Below are 8365 nucleotides of genomic sequence, written 5' to 3'. Positions count from 1 at the left end.
ACCCATGCCACCTCCTGTCCTCGCATGAGCCAGGAAACAGTTTTAAAGTTGGCTCAGAGGCTCTGGGGACCAACAGTCTCAGCTGCACATGGCTCCTCCAATTCTTGAGGGAAGCAGGGCACTGGCTATGGCTCCCAGCCCCTTTCTAAGGGTCTCTCTCCCACTGGACACTCAGTCTGGTCCTGTGGCCCTTGCTCTCCACCTGGCCAGGACAGAGGTACAGAAGCCAAGTCTTACAGGGGCACATGGGCTTGACAGCCTTAGAACCGCCTCCCTCGTGCCTGCTGGCAGGACAAGGGATGCCCAGATTCCCCTCATCTCTACCATCATCTAGGTCCCAGCCTCTCCCTACTGGGAGAAAAGGGATAAGAAGCAGAATTAGGAGAGACGATCCTTAGGCCATAAGCTTCAGTGAGAGAGAAGCTGCCTTAAGAATCTTACCTGCTCGCTTCTTTGGTCGCCTTCTGGCTGGCTGCAGCACACACGCCTGTGTGTCGTAGTGACCGGAAGTGTTTTCTGGGCTCTGAGTCACCCGTTCAATGAATGAGTCAGAACGACCTGTGAATGTGAAAGAGCAACATGTATTTTAGGGCAAAAGAGAAAAGAAGTGCCAAAGAAGTGCTCAAGGAGAAAAAATGCTTTGAAGGAATAAAAGCAGATGCGTCCTTCCCCAGGGACAGCCCAGGAACAGAAGGGCAGGGCAGGGCAGAGGCAGAGGCAGAGGCAGGGCTGCCATCTCCTCGATCTTTTTTTTTTCAGAACTGGGGATTGAACTCAGGCTCTTGCACTTGCCAGGGAAGAGCTTATTCTACTGAGCCTTCTCCCTGGGCCCTCTTGTATCTTCTTTCTGATGGAGGTCCAGGCCGGCACGCTTGCTCTCGTGCCAGATTAGTGCCAGGTTCCAGCCCGCGGGCTGCTGCCCCATGCCGTGGCTAGCACACCTCTGCCACTGGCAGGCGTGCCTGAGTGCCCTGGCCACACTGCCCTGCCCTGGCTCCCACCTCACTCACAGCAAGTTGGAATTGTTTGATAGCAGCATTTCATAGCGCAGCACCGTTTCACACTCTTTAGAAAAATGTTTCTTAGATGTGAACTTTTTCAGGTCTGCTAAGAAATACACATGGCGTCCCACCGAAAAGCCAAGCTATCCCAGAACGTGGAGGTACACATTCCACAGAATTAAATGCTGGCCAAGAGCTGGTCCGGGGACCACACTCCCTAAGCATTTACACATGCTGCCAGGTGACAGGAGGAGGCAGTCCCTGTGGGGTTTTCACAGCCCTTTCCTGCTTACTGTGCTTTCTCAGTGTGTGTGTGTGTGTGTGTGTGTGTGTGCGCGCATTTCTGCAATGCTCCATGGAAGAAAAGACCACACTACCCTATTTGCCACTACAGCACTGCTGGGGCCTGCACAATCATGTGGAAACCGTTCAAAGGGAAATGCCCAGGGTGATTATGCAAGAAGAGTTTGGGCAAAGGCAACAAAACTAAAATGAGGCAGCCTTCAGAGCAGAGCAGCCTGAGCATTCCCACAATGCACTCTGACCAGCATTTATAGAAGGAAAATGAGGCAGAGAAAATAATTCTCTCCAGGGAGTCCATGTGTCAGTTGCTTTCATCAGCACCAGTGAATTGGTCAGGAGTCTCCTGCGACCAAAGCTCAGTTACTACATCGGTCTGTCTGACTTAGGCCAAGCCAATGACTTTTCAGTTCCCTCTGCTGGTCAGGGGTGAGAGTCACAGGTCAGTACCCCACCCTCACCCCCAAATGAGTTCAAGGCCTGCCTGAACTGCACAGTGAGACTCTATCTCAAAAAGAAAAAAGAAAGTCTTGATGGAGGAAAGAATGAAGAAATAAATGCAGATGCCCAGGCCCCCAGCTCTTTGTATTTTTCCCAGGAATTCCTGAGTTTCTGGATGACTGAAATGTGTGTGTGCACGCACACACACACACACACACACACACACCCCACAGTCTGTCCTATTTTCCTATTTCTGTGGTCCATTCAGGATGGAGGGAGGTTATGGCGCATGGTTCAGAGGCCCCTGTGCTGTGTCCCCACAGCATCCAGGTGTCCACACCAGTGCCTCCCTCATTCCACAAGGCTCATATTGTCCCTACTTCCTGTCAGGACCCCTAAGTCCACTCTTCCCACTCAACCATTTCTCTCCAAGAACCTGAAGGGAAGCTTGGATTTTAACTTCGGTCTTTATTGTAGTCCCTCTGAGAGTTTCTACTTTGTTTTTGTTTTTGTTTTTGTTGTTGTTGTTTGTTTGGGGTGTTTTTGCTCTCCATTTTATATTTTCTTTTTTTCCCCCATAATTTTATTGAGAAACAAATAGCAATGAGACAGTTTCATCTACTTTTTTTTTTTTTTTGGGACTGAAGATTGAACTCAGGCCCTTGCACTTGCCAGGCAAGTGCTTATTCTACTGAGCCATCTCCCCAGCCCCAATGAGACATTTTCAAACCAAATTGATAGGACAGTTTCAATAATCAACACATTGCATACATTCTTCCTAGTGGTTAATTGCTGTACAAGATGAGGACATGATATGCTATTTACAAACACCATTAGAACAAATCCCTCTACTCATTAAGAGAATGTAACTATATATCTATCCTAACCACTTTGAATACACAGATACAAAATGGACATTCATCTGTATCCCCCTTTTTTCTTTAGTTCCATTATTTGAATATTATAGGTGTGTTAACTCAGCAAAATATTCTAAAAGAGTCCAGTAGCCCATAATAGTATTGGGTCTTCTGCTTCACTGGCAATGTCAGAAATTGTTGACCTGAGTCCCCTACAGCTCAACATAACAGCATGGTTTTACTTCTTATACTTCGTGTTTATACTTTCCTGCTGGATGGTTAAGACTAAGGTAAAGCAGGACTTATGCAACAAGAGTTGTAGCTTTTGGGTTTGATAAGGTCAGTGAAATCTCCCCAGGATTTATCCTGGGATCCTGTACCTCAGATTGTAGATCCTTTGTCAGGGTCAGCCGTGCGGATGAGTCACGGCCATTGCTTGGCCAATGTGCAAGAGTTTCTACTTTGAGGGCTTCTGCTCTAGAGTCCAGTTGGAACTTCAAGCCCCAGCCCTGCATCTCCACAGAGATTCCTTCTGTCAGAAAGGAATAAATTCATCAAGGAACAAGAGGCCAGAGGCAAAAGAAGGGCTGGACCCTGGTTCCCTCTGGAGCAGCCTAAAGTCACAGAAAGGAAGAGTGCATTCTGAGGCATCTTGCAGGAATCTCTTGTCCTTCAAAATCTTGGTGGCCTGTGGCTGAAAGACCTTTGGAGAGACATGCTGGCTCTTGTGCCAACTCCAGGCCAGTGGCTGGCAAGGAGCCTGTATTCCTGCAGTCGAATCACCTGTTGCTCAAGGAAAGCCCAGCCCGCTCCAACTGAGGCTGATTCAGGCGAGTTCCCGGATCCCGAAGGTCAGAGTCACTCTGACAGAGCTGGGAGCCTGGGCATCTGCACTCCTCTTCATTTCTTTTTTCTCTTTGGGCAACAGGGTCTCACTCTGCAGTTTAGGCAGGCCTAGAACTCATTTTGCAGCCCAGGCTGGCCTGGAACTCACAGCAAAAATTCTGCCTCAACCTCCTGAGTGCTGGGATTACAGGTATACACCTGTAATCCTGGTCTCACAGTGCTCATTTTTATTCTGCAAAGCTATCAATACTTCATACAATAACTATACTGGTTTAGGGTCACCACAGCTAGTAAATGATTGACTCTCTGCAGTTGTTTTTTTTTTAATTACTCTCAAATCCCTTTCAGATATTTTTTGGCAAGCAAGAATCAACATAACAAAAGCTATAGATTTCCATGTGAAGCTCCAGAAAACCTGATAGAAGCAGAGGAGATTCATTTACAGTACAGAAACTATGGACTTCAAATGAATATTAATTTTCCTCAATTCAGAATGTGAAGTCACCAAGTCAGATAAAGCCTGCCATCATTACGCCTTTCTAGCTCACCTGATTGGACTGCTTAGGAACAAGGCATTCTTTGTAAGGGAGGGTGACAGAAGAGCCTTCTCTACATCACTGTCCCACTACCATCACAAATTCCTTTCCAGATTTACCTCCATGACCTGGGTGGAAGAGGGCATCCAGTTAGACCTCCTCTTCCCTATCTCTGGCCTAAAGCTTAGCTGTCTGCCTTCTGGCCTTCCCCAAGAACAGCCACCCCATCTCTCCTGCCTGTGCCCCAAAGGTGAACTAAAATCTCAGCCACACCAGAAGGACCTCTCTGTTCTGACTTGGACAGCTCAGTGTCGTTCTGCCTCTTTGGCCCTGAACACACAGCAGCAGGCCACTAGCAAGTCCGCAGGTGGATACCTCTGCATTCAAGGGCAAAGACTCCTAGCTCACAGTAGTTGTTCCAAAAGTGCTTTAAAGATTTATTCTTTCAAAAATGGAAGGGCAGAGAAGAAGAGGGAGGCAGAACTGAGTGGCCTGAAGTTGGTACTCTGAAAACAGTCACTCTGCCTAAGAAAAAATAAAGTGGAATCGGCATCTCGCAGAAGGAGCAAGCTTCTAGTTACTTCCTTCTCTTCCAGCCACAAGTCTAGTGTAGCTGGGCTTGCAGTCAGCCTTTTTACACACCTGAGAAGCCAGAGGAGTTAGGGGAGAATGACAGGCAGAGGTGGAGATTGGCTGATTGTGTCGTGGAACGCTTTTTTAGCTATTGCTCAGTACTGTCCTATGCTAAGCTGGAGAAAGAATACAGTGGAAATTGTTCCACTGGCAACAGTATGTCAGACATGCCGTACATACGCCTTTCTTCAGCTTAATGAACCCAAATTCCAGTCTTACACGGACGATTTCTCTCCATCATCTCCCAGCACAGCAGGGGAAGGGCAGCTATTGGGTAGGACCTGAGGTAAAGGTGTCAGGTCAGCTTTGGCAACAGGAGATTCAGGGCAATCTCTTCTTCACTGGCATCTGCATTTGGTTTGCATGTTGATTCTTTCCTCTGTCAGAGGAGGAATATTGGTACCCCAGGCAAGGACTACTCCAGGAAACGGCATGGGGCAAGATGCCAGGCCAGCAGAGGGCCCCTCCCTTTCTCTCTTCCTCCATATTCCTGTTTCCTTTCTCCTCTCATCTCCGCTGCAGCTCTTTTTCTATCCTGTTACCAAATCTCTCTTTTTCTTCACCTATTTCTGTCTGTCTGTTTCTATCTTCCCCATTTCTTAGGGGACATCTGTCTCCCCACCTGTGGCCGTGTAATATGTCTTCCTATCCCTTTTTTTTCTCCCTCTCTGTCCCCTTGCTTCCTTCCACTGTTGCTTGTCTTAGGACACCTGTCTGGCACTGGAATTACCATGAACTAGCTGTGTGGACCTGGCCAAGTTACTTTACATTCCTGGGTCTCAGTGTTCTCGACTGTATAGATTAGACTGGTTGTTCTCTGAGTCCTTGCAACTCTGAGGCTTTGTCCCTGCCTGAAATGCTTTCGACCAACCATGCCTTGCTGGGGTTGTTGTCCTAGGAGCAGGCTGTTGACGCTCACTACAGTGGGCACCAGAGGGCGATCGAGGACTACTCCCAGAGGCCGGGAATACCAGCTGTCCCTGAGGATTTACTATGCATGGGCACGCTTTCTGCTGGTAAACCATTCCTATCTCGTGAGACAGGTACTTTTGTTATCCGTCCTATTTCAGGAACTAAAGCACTGGGAGCAGCAGTGATTTGTCCATGGTCACAGGCACACTGTCAGAACAGGATTCCGGCCAGGCTGACCCTAGAGCCCATGTCTAGGATTCTCTATTGCTCTGGTCTCTGAGGCTTGCACACCAGCTTCCCACAGAGGCTTCTGGGTAAAAATCTCTGGGTACCAAATGTGCTGAGGAACCCAGCACTTGGACCCAGACTACATGTATGGTTTCCTCAATTTTCTTTTTTTCCTATCAAGACACTAGTTCCAAGGGCTGGCCAGATAGCTCAGCGGATTAAAGTACCTGTTTAGGCAGACACAAGGGCCAGAGGTTCCATCCACAGCCTGTCATGCCAGCCCTGACCCCAGGATGTGCTGAGACATTGACTGAGACTGGGCATGGTAGCACGTACCTGTAATCCCAGCACTTGGGAAGCTGGAAACAGGATCACTACAAGTCTGATCTGTGTAGTGAGACCTTCTAGACCCTATACTAAATATGTTAAAAAAGAATTTTAAAAAAGAAAATACACCAAACACATTTTTTTAAAAGAAAGACACTAGTTCTGATTTCTCACACCTTTGCCTATGCCTGTGGACTGATGCTGTGTTCCCTGCACATGGGCCAGCATGCTTTGATAGACATGTCCTTTATTTTTAAGAGCGTGTGGGTGAGGCCATGCTAGCTACACCCTGCCTGTTCCTGGCACATTGCTGGGCCCATGGCACAGGGGCATGGGCTTGCTGAATAACCTGTGATCACAGTTGACACTTCCTAAGCACTGAGGTCTTCGTATCCCACGTTGTCGTCTGCCTGGCATATGAACATTGGGCACCTCAAGACTTTCACGTCAGTTCTCACAGGCAAACTCCAGCTATTCATCAGCAAAACAACTAATGGATGACTTGTGAGGGAAGGGTAAATGGGACTCACTTCCCAGAGGCCGGAACTGTGCTCCCCCAATAATTTCAGCTCAATTCTGCAGACATAAAGAGAACCTCAGCTTCCTGCAGAGACAGCCCAGAGCTTTAAGAATCACAGAGAGGAGGAAGCCCAGGTTTCTGCTCTCATGGAACAGAGTAGAATAGAATAGAGAGAATACCTTTGGGCCTGGGAGGGGGGGCGGCCGCTCGGCCTGCGGTGGGGGCGGGGGGGATGGGGAGGCGCAGGAGTTGTGGAGGGGGCGGGCTCTGCAGGGAAGTGCGTCAGAAGAGGCGCGGGGAGAGTAGGGTGCTGTGGTCCGAGCTCGAAGGTGAAGCCGCTGGAGCCAGAGGATGGGCGGCGCGTATGCAGGTGACAGACTAGAGAACAAGACTTCTGTCTCCGTACCCTCTTGGAGCAGTCTGAATGCCAGAGTGGATCACCGTTTTTGTGACAGCATTGTAATTGCTTGTGTGCTTAGCATCATTTCCAATTTTTTTTTTTTTTTTTTTTTTTTTTTTTTTTTCAGATCCTTGCGTTTGCCAGTCAAGCGCTTATCCTACTGAGCCATCTCCCCAGCCCATCATTTCCACCATCTACATGTCAGCCTCCATTGGCACAGACTTCTGGTATGAATATCGAAGTCCAGTTCAAGAAAACTCAAGTGATTTGAATAAAAACACCTGGGAAAAGTTCAACACCGTTGAGACAGATGAAGCTACTTATGAGACACTATTCTGATATAATGGCACACTGGGATTGTGGAGACGGTGTATCACCATGCCCAAAAGCACACTTTGGTATACATCATTAGAAAGGACAGAGTCATTTGATGTTGTCACAAAATGTATGAGTTTCACGCTAAATGAGCAGTTCATGGAGAAATGTGTTGTTCCTGGAGACCCTGAGAGTGGAATTGATCTACTTCGGACCTATCTTTGGCGTTGCCAGGTCCTTTTACCTTTTGTTAGTCTAGGTTTGATGTGCTTTGGGGCTTTGATTGGACTCTGTGCTTGTATCTGCCGAAGCTTCTATCCCACCACTGCCACGGGTGTCCTCCATTTCCTTGCTGGTCTGTGTACACTGGGCTCAGTAGGTTGTTATGTTCCTGGACTCGAACTACTTCACCAGAAACTAAAGCTGCCTGAGAATGTATCCGGTGAATTTGGATGGTCCTCCTGCCTAGCTTGGGCCTCGGCTCCCTTACAATTCATGGCTTCTGCTCTCTTTATCTGGGCTGCACACACCAACCGGAAGTAGTACACCTTAATGAAGGCGTATCGTGTGGCATGAATGGGGAGCTTCCTGGTTTACCATTGCTATTTTTATTTTATTTTTATTTTTTAACCATTGCTATTTTTAATATCTTTTGATATTCATACTTCCCTTTGCCTCTCCGTTGTTTGTAATTTTTATTTTTTATGGATATATCGTTTTAACCTGAATATTTTATTTATACATCCAACTAAATGCGCACTTAGTGATGCTAAAATTTATGTGGTTTACTCTGAGTGACAACATCTTTCAGATGTGCCAGTCAGGGTCAATGTCTAGACAGAAGGAAATGGATAGAAAGTGAATACAAATTTGTGAAAGAAAATTGAAAGTGAGAAATTAATTCAGAACAGGTTCTGCTAATGTCCTGTTTCAGACTCTGGTAACGAAGTTACTCCATCTGTTGAACTAGAAACTTTTAAGTTTTTTGGGAAACCTCTTATGAATGTTAAAACATGCTTACTTTTCTTTTATAGCCAGTCAGCCAATGG

At 47.2% G+C, this 8365-nt stretch overlaps 1 pseudogene; it reads left to right on the top strand.

Annotated features, from left to right (window-relative positions):
- Positions 1–7329: 7329 nt before the first annotated feature.
- On the top strand, positions 7330–7859 carry LOC101576688 (annotated as a pseudogene).
- The last annotated feature ends 506 nt before the right edge of the window (positions 7860–8365 follow it).

The sequence above is a fragment of the Octodon degus genome, unplaced genomic scaffold (genome assembly GCF_000260255.1).
Source record: "Octodon degus isolate 3935 unplaced genomic scaffold, OctDeg1.0 scaffold00008, whole genome shotgun sequence".
Classification (NCBI taxonomy): Eukaryota; Metazoa; Chordata; class Mammalia; order Rodentia; family Octodontidae; genus Octodon; species Octodon degus.
This window is presented reverse-complemented; position numbering and strand designations above follow the sequence as displayed.